We start from the raw sequence: 15,000 nt of genomic DNA, 5'->3' as shown, positions 1-15,000 counted from the left end.
TACAGACATCGCTGTGATATGCACGGGGCAGGGGTACAGACAAACATCGCTGTGATATGCACGGGGCAGGGGTACAGAGGACAAACATCGCTGTGATATGCACGGGGCAGGTACAGAGAACAAACATCGCTGTGATATGCACGGGGCAGGGGTACAAACATCGCTGTGATATGCACGGGGCAGGGGTACAAACAGCGCTGTGATATGCACGGGGCTGGGGTACAGACATCGCTGTGATATGCACGGGGCAGGTACAGAGAACAAACATCGCTGTGATATGCACGGGGCAGGTACAGAGCACAAACATCGCTGTGATATGCACGGGGCAGGGGTACAGACAAACATCGCTGTGATATGCACGGGGCAGGGGTACAAACAGCGCTGTGATATGCACGGGGCAGGGGTACAGACAAACAGCGCTGTGATATGCACGGGGCAGGGGTACAGACAAACATCGCTGTGATATGCACGGGGCAGGTACAGAGCACAAACATCGCTGTGATATGCACGGGGCAGGGGTACAGAGGACAAACAGCGCTGTGATATGCACGGGGCAGGGGTACAAACATCGCTGTGATATGCACGGGGCAGGGGTACAGACAAACATCGCTGTGATATGCACGGGGCAGGTACAGAGGACAAACAGCGCTGTGATATGCACGGGGCAGGGGTACAGACAAACATCGCTGTGATATGCACGGGGCAGGGGTACAAACATCGCTGTGATATGCACGGGGCAGGGGTACAAACATCGCTGTGATATGCACGGGGCAGGGGTACAGAGGACAAACATCGCTGTGATATGCACGGGGCAGAGGTACAGAGAACAAACATCGCTGTGATATGCACGGGGCAGAGGTACAGACAAACAGCGCTGTGATATGCACGGGGCAGGGGTACAAACAGCGCTGTGATATGCACGGGGCAGGGGTACAAACATCGCTGTGATATGCACGGGGCAGGGGTACAAACATCGCTGTGATATGCACGGGGCAGGGGTACAGAGCACAAACATCGCTGTGATATGCACGGGGCAGGGGTACAAACAGCGCTGTGATATGCACGGGGCAGGGGTACAAACATCGCTGTGATATGCACGGGGCAGAGGTACAGAGAACAAACATCGCTGTGATATGCACGGGGCAGGGGTACAGACAAACAGCGCTGTGATATGCACGGGGCAGAGGTACAGAGGACAAACATCGCTGTGATATGCACGGGGCAGAGGTACAGAGGACAAACATCGCTGTGATATGCACGGGGCAGAGGTACAGAGGACAAACATCGCTGTGATATGCACGGGGCAGGGGTACAGAGGACAAACATCGCTGTGATATGCACGGGGCAGGGGTACAGAGGACAAACATCGCTGTGATATGCACGGGGCAGGGGTACAAACATCGCTGTGATATGCACGGGGCAGGTACAGAGCACAAACATCGCTGTGATATGCACGGGGCTGGGGTACAGACAAACATCGCTGTGATATGCACGGGGCAGGGGTACAGACAAACAGCGCTGTGATATGCACGGGGCAGGGGTACAGACAAACATCGCTGTGATATGCACGGGGCAGGGGTACAGACAAACAGCGCTGTGATATGCACGGGGCAGGGGTACAGACAAACAGCGCTGTGATATGCACGGGGCAGAGGTACAAACATCGCTGTGATATGCACGGGGCAGGGGTACAGAGGACAAACAGCGCTGTGATATGCACGGGGCAGGGGTACAGAGGACAAACAGCGCTGTGATATGCACGGGGCAGGGGTACAGAGGACAAACAGCGCTGTGATATGCACGGGGCAGGGGTACAGAGAACAAACATCGCTGTGATATGCACGGGGCTGGTGTACAAAGGACAGTTGTCATCATTGTGTCAAGGCACAACAAAGGAAAGTTAGGATTAGGAAAAGAAAAAGAACCACCACAAAAAATATCTAAAAATTCCTATGATGTTCTTTTCGTCACTGTGAAACAAACACATGTTCAAAACAGCACACACACACACACACACACACACACACACACACACACACACACACCACAACCACACACACACATCATCATCATCAATGATATCAATGCACCCAACAAACTCACCTGCTCCATCTCAAAGTCTCACACTTGTAAAACCACCGGCCCACAAAGTTATCATTATTGTTGTTGGTGTTTCCTGTGCTTGATTTTTTTATGTTCTTTTCTAACAGGACCTCCAACACCTTGTAAATCCAACTTCACAGTCACACTGTATACGTTCCAGTTGATGCTGTTCTACATGTCAGAACAGAACCAACTTCTTTAAAAACAGCGAGCAGATAAATGCACACAAAAAAGTGACGGCGAACTGTGTGCACTAGAAAAATACAAACGGAGTTGATGCAGATCAAGTTGTGTATCACTGTTGACGGTCGCGAGGAGAAACTCCACAAACAACCAACTGTAGCAGATGACTACCTTCGTTTCGCAGCGAAGCCGGCTGACTGACTGACTACCTGCCGCGCTGTGTGAAACGGGTAGTGTTGCTGCTCCCTGCTGGACGAGATGAGCCAGTGGCGGACTTGTCACACACACACACACCGACACACACCGGTCTGAACTGCTCCACAACTACCCGTGTTGGCTTCAGTGCAAGCTGGCCAGCCAGTGAACGAGTGAACGAGTGTGGAGCTGTTTCCATTGTGTTGTTTCCCTTGTCTTGTGTGAGTAAAGTTGAGCTGAAACATGACTGTGAAGGTTTTGGATTGAGCAGGTGTGTGTGTGTGTGTGTGTGTGTGTGTGTGTGTGTGTGTGTGTGTGATTCGGATGCCTTTGTTTTTAGCTTGATTTTATGTTGAATAAAGATTTTTTTTAAATCGGAAAATATTACCACAGAACGCTTTGAAGGAAAGTTTCAAAACACTTATGGATGGAAGCCTCACACGAAATGAATAAATATATGTTTATTAAGCACGTTAAAGAAAAATGATTGGATTGCCCCATGAAAACATAATTTTATTTTGGTCATTACAGTTGAAATGTAACCATCACTGTTCATCAACTCAAACAGGACAGCTAAATAAAATTAAATGTAAGAGTGGCTTTTGTAGAAACGTGGACATGAACAGGCCTGCTGTATGTGATATATTTATTTATTTATTTATTTATTTATTTATTCATTCATTACATTCGCAATGAATTTGCATATAATATTTGATACACATGTGTGCAAATGTTGAAACTCGTGTCTTGTAGGTAAAACCTTTCGTTGATATCCAGACTCGCTCAATCGATTCAAACTTCTAATGCTTCATATGACTCTTTTACAGAAGATCAAGGAACAAGAACGCTTACTTTACCTTTACCGATACAGGTGATATGGTAAATATGTTTGTTCGATATCAATGGGAGTTATGTATTTTTTTGAATCCTCCATGCCCCATCCAGGATGAAAGGTTAATTGAAATGTGGAGGCTTTGTGTGGCTAAAGACGTAGCGAAAAAGAGACAAAGACAGAAACACAGACACACTTTGATCTGAATCAGTGTGTGTGTGTGTGTGTGTGTGTGTGTGTGTGTGTGTGTGAGAGAGAGAGAGAGAGAGAGAGACAGAGAGAGAGGGAGAGAGAGAGAGACAGAGAGAGGGAGAGAGAGAGAGACAGAGAGACAGAGAGAGAGAGAGAGAGACACAGAGAGAGAGAGAGACAGAGAGAGAGAGAGAGAGAGACAGAGAGAGAGAGAGAGACAGAGAGACAGAGAGAGAGAGAGAGAGAGAGACAGACAGACAGAGAGAGAGACAGAGAGAGAGACAGACAGAGACCTTGACTCCCAAGATAAAGAAGACACGGCGGGGTTATCAGTTTGTTATTTTGGGGCCTGTTCAATACAGTTGGTCTCTCCACCCCACCCCCTCTCTCTGGGGGTCCCCCACCCCCACCCCACCACCCTCTCTCTGGGTGCCCCCCACCCCACCACCCTCTCTCTGGGTGCCCCCCACCCCACCACCCTCTCTCTGGGTGACCCCCACCCCACCACCCTCTCTCTGGGTGCCCCCCCCACCACCCTCTCTCTGGGTGCCCCCCACCCCACCACCCTCTCTCTGGGTGCCCCCCACCCCACCACCCTCTCTCTGGGTGCCCCCCCCCACCCTCTCTCTGGGTGCCCCCCCCACCCCCCTCTCTCTGGGTGCCCCCCACCCCACCACCCTCTCTCTGGGTGCCCCCCCCCCACCATCCTCTCTCTGGGTGCCCCCCCACCCCCCCACCCCACCACCCTCTCTCTGGGTGCCCCCCACCCCACCACCCTCTCTCTGGGTGCCCCCACCCCACCACCCTCTCTCTGGGTGCCCCCCACCCCACCACCCTCTCTCTGGGTGCCCCCCCCCCACCACCCTCTCTCTGGGTGCCCCCCACCCCACCCCCCTCTCTCTGGGTGCCCCCCCACCCCCCACCCTCTCTCTGGGTGCCCCCCCCACCACCCTCTCTCTGGGTGCCCCCCCACCCCACCACCCTCTCTCTGGGTGCCCCCCCCCCCACCACCCTCTCTCTGGGTGCCCCCCCACCCCACCACCCTCTCTCTGGGTGCCCCCCCCACCCCCTCTCTGGGTGCCCCCCCACCCCACCACCCTCTCTCTGGGTGCCCCCCCCCACCACCCTCTCTCTGGGTGCCCACCCCCCCACCACCCTCTCTCTGGGTGCCCCCCCCACCCTCTCTCTGGGTGCCCCCCCCACCCTCTCTCTGGGTGCCCCCCCACCCCACCACCCTCTCTCTGGGTGCCCCCCCACCACCCTCTCTCTGGGTGCCCCCCCACCCCACCACCCTCTCTCTGGGTGCCCCCCCGCCACCCCACCACCCTCTCTCTGGGTGCCCCCCCACCCCACCACCCTCTCTCTGGGTGCCCCCCCACCCCACCACCCTCTCTCTGGGTGCCCCCCCCACCCCACCACCCTCTCTCTGGGTGCCCTTCCATTCCCTTTGGTTGCCGTTTCACACCCAACCCCTCACCCCCCCCCCCCCACACCGCCTCACCCCCCTGTCTTCACCTCTCACAACATGGTTTGCGGGACAAAAACACTTTTTTTAGTAAAGGGCGTGGGGACATTGTTGTGAGACATGATCTGTTGGAACTACTGCCAACCTGGCTGTCATCAACCACACTTAGAGCCACAGTCTTTCAGGTGATATAAGCGCACTTATGTCCAAAGAACAATGTTGCAACGGTGTTTTTTCTGAACTATTGCGTCTTGTATCGCACTATCTTTGTTCCTCAAGAGGTGACGGCCTCAACAGTTGAATCTTTCCATCGTGCCAACGGTGAACTGCTTCACGACCTGTCAGTTTTGATTGGATGGGAGAACATGTCGATCGTGTGTGTGTGTGTGTGTGTGAAGAAAGAAGCACTTTCATGCACATGCACACACATGCAATCGGTCATTTGCATACACGCATAGATGTATGCATCTATCTAGCTAGCTAGCTATATATCTATCTGTCTATAATATATATATATATATATATATATATATATATCTAGAGAGAGAGAGAGAGAGAGAGAGAATGCTCCCCTTAAACACGAAGTTGATACGTTGACTCGTGCATGTGTGTGTTGGTGCGTGCGCGAGCTTTGGTGTATTGCGCGCACGTGTGTGTGTGTGTGTGTGTGTGTGTGTGTGTGTGTGTGTGTGTGTGTGATACCATAAGGCTGGTATTGTGATTTGATTGAAAACATTTGTCAGTGAAATTCACCCTTGGCTACAGGGCTTTAATGTTGAATGGACAATAACGTAGGCCAGCATCAGTGCCAGTGCCTCCCCCCCCCCCCGACCCCCAGCCTCTCCCCACCCCCAGACCCCTCCCCCCCTTTCGCTCTCTCTCTCTCTCTTTCTATCTCTCTCTCTCTTTCTATCTCTCTCACACTGTCTACATGTTTCTCTTTCTCTCTCACTGTCTGTTTCTTTCTCTGTATATATATATACATATCTCTCTCCCTCCCTCTCCTTCTCATTCTCTCTCTTTCTCTCTCTCTATATATACATATCTCTCTCCCTCCCTCTCCTTCTCATTCTCTCTCTTTCTCTCTCTCTATATATATACATATCTCTCTCCCTCCCTCTCCTTCTCATTCTCTCTCTTTCTTTCTCTCTCTCTATATATACATATCTCTCTCCCTCCCTCTCCTTCTCATCCTCTCTCTCTCTCTCTCTCTGTCTGTCTGTCTCCCTCTCTTCCTTCCCACCCCCCTCTCTCTCTTAGAAAAGTCCACGTGTGCACAAACACACCTGCCCAAACTTCCAGTCCAGATATAGCAATGTCGTTCAAGGATTTACTGTATTTAGAGTCTCTGTAATCAGATTGTCGATGTACTTATCGCAGTGCCGGATAACAAGGACAATTAATTCCCTCAGAGGGAATTCCAGAAATGTTAACAATGCTTCGATTGACAGTGTTCCCACGTGTTCCTCTGACAAGAGTTCAATAGAGGATGGATATTCATACCATCACGTTGAAGCACACACACACACACACACACACACACACAGGGTCTGCACCAAGGCCTATCCACACGTGCTGTCCTGTACATATCTGAGTATGGGTTTAATCTGGGGTCTCCACCATCCATGTCTAATATATCTATTTTGGTTCGAAATCTTTCAGAAACTTAACTTTGTCCGCGCTCAGTCAAGTTTTGGAAATCATTGACTCTCTCTCTCTCTTTCTCGTTCTCTCTCTCTCTCTCTCTCCCTCTCTTTCTCGCTCCCTCTCTCTCTCTCTCTTTCTGTCTCTCCTTCATTGTCAGCTTTAGAACAAGTCAGATTAAACGTCCTTCAATTACAAAAAACAGTTAGAATCCAACAAGGCGTAACTCGTATACAAAGTACACAATAACTTGACATCACAATAATGATCTACATCTGCCTCCCGAGCCTTATGGCGACACGCTCCAACAAGTACATTTTAGCACGCACCCAGATTGATATGTTTTAAAACTGATTACATTTTTGCATTTTCGGGTGCATTCCTGTGGAAGTCCTTTCCTAAACATGGGCAGTTCTCTACCTTCAAATCAAATCTGCATGATTATCTTCACTCCTTCCAGCCACAACTGACACAGATTTAGAAATTCCGGTTGGCAATAACAAAGACGGCATTCATCATGATTCATGTCTCACTTATTGGAGCAGTTGTTATTTCTTTATTTCATTATTATCATCATCATTATCATCATTATCATTATTATCATTATCATTTTCATTTTCCTATTCTTTTCCTTTTCCTTTGTTGCTTTGTTCGGTTTGTTTTGTTCTACCTTGTAGGCCTGACTAGTCTTCGTTTCGTTGTACGATGACAACACTGGTGATGTAGCAGTCCTTGAAGCATCAGCTGGATTTGTCACACGAGGTTTGACAGACAGGGACAAGCTGCAGACGTGCCCGGTGTTGTCTGGAAGAGCGGGGAACTAATGATAAACCTGACACCGGTACAAGGGCACCGACCGTAAATGAATAAAAAGAAAGAAAGAAAGAAAGAATAAAAAACAACAACAACAACAACCAAAGAAAAAAAAGAAAAAAACCAACAACAAAAGAAAAAAACAAACAAACAAAAAAACCCCAACCCACCAATGATAATGCCACCTGCACCACCCCAATCCGAACCAACACCCACCAAAATTGGTTTGGTTTTTTTGGTGAAGATTTCCTTGTTAAGGATTACAAATAATTATGGCGACCCACACCCCGCTCCCCACACACACCGCTAATAATCAGTCCGTATTTTTTGTTTGTTTGTTTGCCTGTTCTGTGTGTGTGTGTGTGAGTGTGTGTGTGTGTGTGTGTGTGTGTGTGTGTGTGTGTGTGTGTGTGTGTGTGTGTGTGTGTGTGTGTGTGCTTTATGTGTGTGTGTGTGTGTGTGTGTGTGTGTGTGTGTGTGTGTGTGTGTGTGTGTGTGTGCTTTATGTGTGTGTGTGTGTGTGTGTGTGTGTGCTTTATGGTGGTGGGTTTTCTTCTCTCTGTTCTCCCTTCTTTGTTTGTTCTCCCTAGAAATGGGTCAGTCTTTGTTCCGGGAGCATCAGGAGGGATTTTGTTCTTGCTGAGAATGATCACCTACTGTGTATACGTCACGGTAAAAAGAAAGTGAAAAACAAACAAACAAACAAATGAAAACCAAAACAAAGAAAAAAGGTGTTCCAGCTCAGACCTACATGCTGGAAAAACTCATTCCTACATGACAACTGAGGGAACGTGGAACGTGGTTTGGTTTTGTCACTGTGTTTTCTTTTCTTCTGTTTGGGTTGTTGTTTTCCATTCCTTCATTCGTGTGTGTGTGTGTGTGTGTGTGTGTGTGTGTGTGTGTGTGTGTGAATCAGCTGGTCAGTTTTCTTGTCACACAAAGCCCAGGCAATAACGCGGGATTGAAATCACTGTGGCGATTTTCTCGGGCGCCGAAATCACTATGTGTAAATAGAGAATGAAATTACTCCACTAACTCACCGCAAATGGTGTTTTTTTTTTTTTGTTTTTTTTTTTTGGGGGGGAGGGGGGGGGGGGGTAAAAGAAAACAAACAAAACCCCCCACACCAATAGAACAACAAAAGGTGATGAATTGAAAGCCGCTATTTAGCTATTTCTGGAAGCAGGGCTTTTATCGTTACAAATCACTTGGCTCCGTACTGGCGAACCGAAATTCCCAGCAGCCAGTAACAGCTGGGCATTGTGTTCGATCCGCAGCACGGGTTCATATACCTCGTCTCTTCGCACTGGCAATGACTGACATCGTTTTTAATCCCAAACTTTAATCAGTCTGTCACAGACAGCTCATCAGAAACAGGTTAGCGAGGCGAGATGATTATGACACCACCACTACCACCACCCTGTACACATATCCACCCCCCAAGCCCCCCAACGTCCTTATCATTGGCTGATTGGAGGTGCTGGTTTCTCCAGGAAGCCTGTAACTGAAACACTGTCCACCTTTTCATAAGCTGACTAACTGGGGTCGTGGCCAGGAACCTGGGAGGTTGACTGGATCTGACGATGAAGGGAAGGTGGGGGAGGGGGGAGGGGGGAGGGGAGAGGACAGGGTGAGTTCGGATATAATGAACAGTTGCCGTGAGCTCCTAATATGGAAATCTCTCTCTCTCTCTCTCTCTCTCTCTCTCTCTCTCTCACCCACTTGATGTCGATTAATGGGTCAACTATGATAAAATTACCGATGTTCTCGGCGTGTTCCCGGCGTAGATTTCATGAAAGCGTTTGATATGATGGATTACACTCTTCAAAAAGTTGAAATTTTGTGGCTCACATGAGGAGAAAAGAACATTGGAATTTGTGTCCGCTTTTGATAGAAGACAGAAGACAAATCGGGTCTTGAATCGGAATGTTCCTTGCTGTCAGTCAGCTAATACGGAGTAACCCAAGGCCCGGTCTTGTGTCCGTCAGTATTTACCACCAAAATATGATTTTAATCAAATTCTTGCCCAGGTGGTCGGGACAGCAGTTGCCCCCTCTGAGGTTCTGATGGTCATGGCTGGACACGACTGACTATGATACATACATACATACATACATACATACATATGCATACATATGATTTGCCTCTGTGATATATGCGCAAACCATGTTCAGATGGACAGACTATGTATGCATCGAGGATCTAGCTGAGACAATGTATACATCGAGGATCTAGTTGAGACAATGTATATACCAAGGATCTAGCTGAGACAATGTATGCATCAAGGATCTAGCTGAGACAATGTATGCATCAAGGATCTAGCTGAGACAATGTATGCACCAAGGATCTAGTTGAGACAATGTATACATCGAGGATCTAGCTGAGACAATGTATGCACCAAGGATCTAGCTGAGACAATGTATACATCGAGGATCTAGCTGAGACAATGTATGCACCAAGGATCTAGTGGAGACAATGTATACACTGAGGATCTAGCTGAGACAATGTATGCAACAAGGATCTAGTTGAGACAATGTGTGCAACAAGGATCTAGTTGAGACAATGTATGCACCAAGGATCTAGTTGAGACAATGTGTGCATCAAGGATCTAGTTGAGACAATGTATGCATCAAGGATCTAGTTGAGACAATGTATGCATCAAGGATCTAGCTGAATAGTCTAATTTAGGTCACAGGCCTCCAGCCAAAGAAAAGGGAATTCCATACAGTCACCGGCACACGGAAACCACAAAATGGGTTCACACAACCTCCTGTCCCTCTCTATAAATGGTTAAGCAATAGAAGTAGGTCAGGATACAGTTTCTGATGTCATCATTAACAGTCACTGATCCTGGTCACATCACATGATAACCATGTGCAAAGCTCTCTATAAATACCAATCACCTTTCAACTACACATTTCAACAGTTGCTCTAACTGGGTCAGGCCAGACAAGGAAGGCATTGGAACCGAAATGTACATGTATGATTCTGATCTGCGCCTAATCAATGTCACATATCTTCAAATTAGCTACGGAAGACAAATTTCCGTTGTGTGTGTGTGTGTGTGTGTGTGCGTGTGTGTGTGTGTGTTTGTGTGTGTGTGTGTGTTTGTGTGTGTGTGTGTGTGTTGTGTTGTGTGTGTGTGTGTGTGTGTGTGCCTGTGTGTGCTTATTCCTGTCCAAAGCCCAGTGAAGCAGGAGGCAGAGGACTGTCCTCTATCAGCTGTCCAGGTCCATGTGTGTGTGTGTGTGTGTGTGTGTGTGTGTGTGTTGCCTGTTTGCCTTAATTCCTGTCCAAAGCCCAGTGAAGCAGGAGGCAGTGGACTGTCCTCTATCAGCTGTCCAGGTCCATGTGTGTGTGTGTGTGTGTGTGTGTGTGTGTGTTGCCTGTTTGCCTTAATTCCTGTCCAAAGCCCAGTGAAGCAGGAGGCAGTGCACTGTCCTCTATCAGCTGTCCAGGTCCATGTGTGTGTGTGTGTGTGTGTGTGTGTGTGTGTGCGCTGCCTGTTTGCCTTAATTCCTGTCCAAAGCCCAGTGAAGCAGGAGGCAGTGGACTGTCCTCTATCAGCTGTCCAGGTCCATGTGTGTGTGTGTGTGTGTGTGTGTGTGCTGCCTGTTTGCCTTAATTCCTGTCCAAAGCCCAGTGAAGCAGGAGGCAGAGGACTGTCCTCTATCAGCTGTCCAGGTCCATGTGTGTGTGTGTGTGTGTGTGTGTGTGTGTGTGCTGCCTGTTTGCCTTAATTCCTGTCCAAAGCCCAGTGAAGCAGGAGGCAGAGGACTGTCCTCTATCAGCTGTCCAGGTCCATGTGTGTGTGTGTGTGTGTGTGTGTGTTGCCTGTTTGCCTTAATTCCTGTCAAAAGCCCAGTGAAGCAGGAGGCAGAGGACTGTCCTCTTTCAGCTGTCCAGGTCCATGTGTGTGTGTGTGTGTGTGTGTGTGTGTGCTGCCTGTTTGCCTTAATTCCTGTCAAAAGCCCAGTGAAGCAGGAGGCAGAGGACTGTCCTCTATCAGCTGTCCAGGTCCATGTGTGTGTGTGTGTGTGTGTGTGTGTGCTGCCTGTTTGCCTTAATTCCTGTCAAAAGCCCAGTGAAGCAGGAGGCAGAGGACTGTCCTCTATCAGCTGTCCAGGTCCATGTGTGTGTGTGTGTGTGTGTGTGTGTGCTGCCTGTTTGCCTTAATTCCTGTCCAAAGCCCAGTGAAGCAGGAGGCAGAGGACTGTCCTCTATCAGCTGTCCAGGTCCAGCTGTCTGTCTGGCTTCTCCACGCACCATCTGCGCGTCTGTCTGTCAGCAAAAAGTGGGTCGGTGGGGAGACAATGGGTCAGTCACCCATCAGGCCTGCAGTTCCTGACTCCCCCCCCCCCCCCCACCACCTGGAACCTACTATCCCCACCACCCTCCCTCTCTGCACGCGCAGCCGATATTCTCCATCCTGCCAACGCATCCCCTATACGGTCACTAGGTTCATGCCACGAGTGACCTTTTTTTTGCCTAAAAAAGGGAAGAGAATTAGTAGGTGGCACAGTTTCACGTCAATCAAGCAAATCAGATCAGTTTCTGTCTTGATCAAAGAAAAACATGACACAGGAAATGACGGAGCGTAATGGTAACAATAGAATTCATTCCCTGCCTGCTGTCTTGGTTTCATTCTATTTATCTTCACCCACCAGCAGTGTAACTAGTACAGTGCAAAAGAAACTAGTGAAGAAAACTGCATTCAAGTAACTGGTATGGTTGATAATGGCATTGAATGACGTTAAATGATAGAGATATTTTCTTTTGGTTATTCAACGACAAGGGCACAGTGGCCCACATTCTATCTGTCTGTCTGTCCGCGTCTCTCTCTCTCTCTCTCTCTCTCTGTGTGTGTGTGTGTGTGTGTGTGTGTGTGTGTGTGTGTGTGTGTGTCTCTATCTATCAATCTATCTTTCTCTCCCTCTCTGTCCATCTGATAATCTGTTGTTTTTTCTCTCTTTATCCGTCTCTCATTTCGTATCCGACTCTCTTTGTCTGTCTATCTTTTTCGGTCTCTCTCTCTTTGCTTCTCCCTCCCTCTCTCTCTGTATCCCCCTTTCTCTCTCTGTCTCTCTCTCTCTCTGTATCCCCCTTTCTCTCTCTGTCCCTCCCTCTCTCTCTGTATCCCCCTTTCTCTCTCTGTCCCTCTCTCTCTCTGTATCCCCCTTTCTCTCTCTGTCCCTCCCTCTCTCTCTGTATCCCCCTTTCTCTCTCTGTCCCTCTCTCTCTCTCTGTATCCCCCCTTTCTCTCTCTGTCCCTCCCTCTCTCTCTGTATCCCCCTTTCTCTCTCTGTCCCTCTCTCTCTCTCTCTGTATCCCCCCTTTCTCTCTCTCTCTCTGTATCCCCCCTTTCTCTCTCTCTCTCTCTCTCTCTCTCTCTGTATCCCCTTTCTCTCTCTCTCTCTCTCTCTCTCTCTCTCTCTCTCTCTCTCTCTCTCTCTCTCACCCACTTGATGTCGATTAATGGGTCAACTATGATAAAATTACCGATGTTCTCGGCGTGTTCCCGGCGTAGATTTCATGAAAGCGTTTGATATGATGGATTACACTCTTCAAAAAGTTGAAATTTTGTGGCTCACATGAGGAGAAAAGAACATTGGAATTTGTGTCCGCTTTTGATAGAAGACAGAAGACAAATCGGGTCTTGAATCGGAATGTTCCTTGCTGTCAGTCAGCTAATACGGAGTAACCCAAGGCCCGGTCTTGTGTCCGTCAGTATTTACCACCAAAATATGATTTTAATCAAATTCTTGCCCAGGTGGTCGGGACAGCAGTTGCCCCCTCTGAGGTTCTGATGGTCATGGCTGGACACGACTGACTATGATACATACATACATACATACATACATACATATGCATACATATGATTTGCCTCTGTGATATATGCGCAAACCATGTTCAGATGGACAGACTATGTATGCATCGAGGATCTAGCTGAGACAATGTATACATCGAGGATCTAGTTGAGACAATGTATATACCAAGGATCTAGCTGAGACAATGTATGCATCAAGGATCTAGCTGAGACAATGTATGCATCAAGGATCTAGCTGAGACAATGTATGCACCAAGGATCTAGTTGAGACAATGTATACATCGAGGATCTAGCTGAGACAATGTATGCACCAAGGATCTAGCTGAGACAATGTATACATCGAGGATCTAGCTGAGACAATGTATGCACCAAGGATCTAGTGGAGACAATGTATACACTGAGGATCTAGCTGAGACAATGTATGCAACAAGGATCTAGTTGAGACAATGTGTGCAACAAGGATCTAGTTGAGACAATGTATGCACCAAGGATCTAGTTGAGACAATGTGTGCATCAAGGATCTAGTTGAGACAATGTATGCATCAAGGATCTAGTTGAGACAATGTATGCATCAAGGATCTAGCTGAATAGTCTAATTTAGGTCACAGGCCTCCAGCCAAAGAAAAGGGAATTCCATACAGTCACCGGCACACGGAAACCACAAAATGGGTTCACACAACCTCCTGTCCCTCTCTATAAATGGTTAAGCAATAGAAGTAGGTCAGGATACAGTTTCTGATGTCATCATTAACAGTCACTGATCCTGGTCACATCACATGATAACCATGTGCAAAGCTCTCTATAAATACCAATCACCTTTCAACTACACATTTCAACAGTTGCTCTAATTGGGTCAGGCCAGACAAGGAAGGCATTGGAACCGAAATGTACATGTATGATTCTGATCTGCGCCTAATCAATGTCACATATCTTCAAATTAGCTACGGAAGACAAATTTCCGTTGTGTGTGTGTGTGTGTGTGTGCGTGTGTGTGTGTGTGTTTGTGTGTGTGTGTGTGTTTGTGTGTGTGTGTGTGTGTGTGTGTGTGTGTGTGTGTGTGTTGCCTGTTTGCCTTAATTCCTGTCAAAAGCCCAGTGAAGCAGGAGGCAGAGGACTGTCCTCTTTCAGCTGTCCAGGTCCATGTGTGTGTGTGTGTGTGTGTGTGTGTGTGTGTTGCCTGTTTGCCTTAATTCCTGTCCAAAGCCCAGTGAAGCAGGAGGCAGTGGACTGTCCTCTATCAGCTGTCCAGGTCCATGTGTGTGTGTGTGTGTGTGTGTGTGTGTGTGTGTTGCCTGTTTGCCTTAATTCCTGTCCAAAGCCCAGTGAAGCAGGAGGCAGTGCACTGTCCTCTATCAGCTGTCCAGGTCCATGTGTGTGTGTGTGTGTGTGTGTGTGTGTGTGTGCGCTGCCTGTTTGCCTTAATTCCTGTCCAAAGCCCAGTGAAGCAGGAGGCAGTGGACTGTCCTCTATCAGCTGTCCAGGTCCATGTGTGTGTGTGTGTGTGTGTGTGTGTGCTGCCTGTTTGCCTTAATTCCTGTCCAAAGCCCAGTGAAGCAGGAGGCAGAGGACTGTCCTCTATCAGCTGTCCAGGTCCATGTGTGTGTGTGTGTGTGTGTGTGTGTGTGTGTGCTGCCTGTTTGCCTTAATTCCTGTCCAAAGCCCAGTGAAGCAGGAGGCAGAGGACTGTCCTCTATCAGCTGTCCAGGTCCATGTGTGTGTGTGTGTGTGTGTGTGTGTGTTGCCTGT

The 15,000-nt window shown here is 48.4% G+C and overlaps 1 protein-coding gene across 1 annotated transcript in view; it reads right to left on the bottom strand.

The window, feature by feature from the left end:
- LOC143290597 (guanine nucleotide-binding protein G(s) subunit alpha-like) overlaps positions 1-2,532 on the bottom strand; it is a 37,901-nt gene extending 35,369 nt beyond the window's left edge. Inside the window, exon 1 of the mRNA XM_076600187.1 lies at positions 2,104-2,532. The gene's annotated coding sequence lies outside the window, so the exon portion shown is untranslated. The remainder of the gene's footprint in view (positions 1-2,103) is intronic.
- Between the last annotated feature and the right edge of the window lie 12,468 nt (positions 2,533-15,000).

Source organism: Babylonia areolata, chromosome 15 (assembly GCF_041734735.1).
Source record: "Babylonia areolata isolate BAREFJ2019XMU chromosome 15, ASM4173473v1, whole genome shotgun sequence".
Classification (NCBI taxonomy): domain Eukaryota; kingdom Metazoa; phylum Mollusca; class Gastropoda; order Neogastropoda; family Buccinidae; genus Babylonia; species Babylonia areolata.
This window is presented reverse-complemented; position numbering and strand designations above follow the sequence as displayed.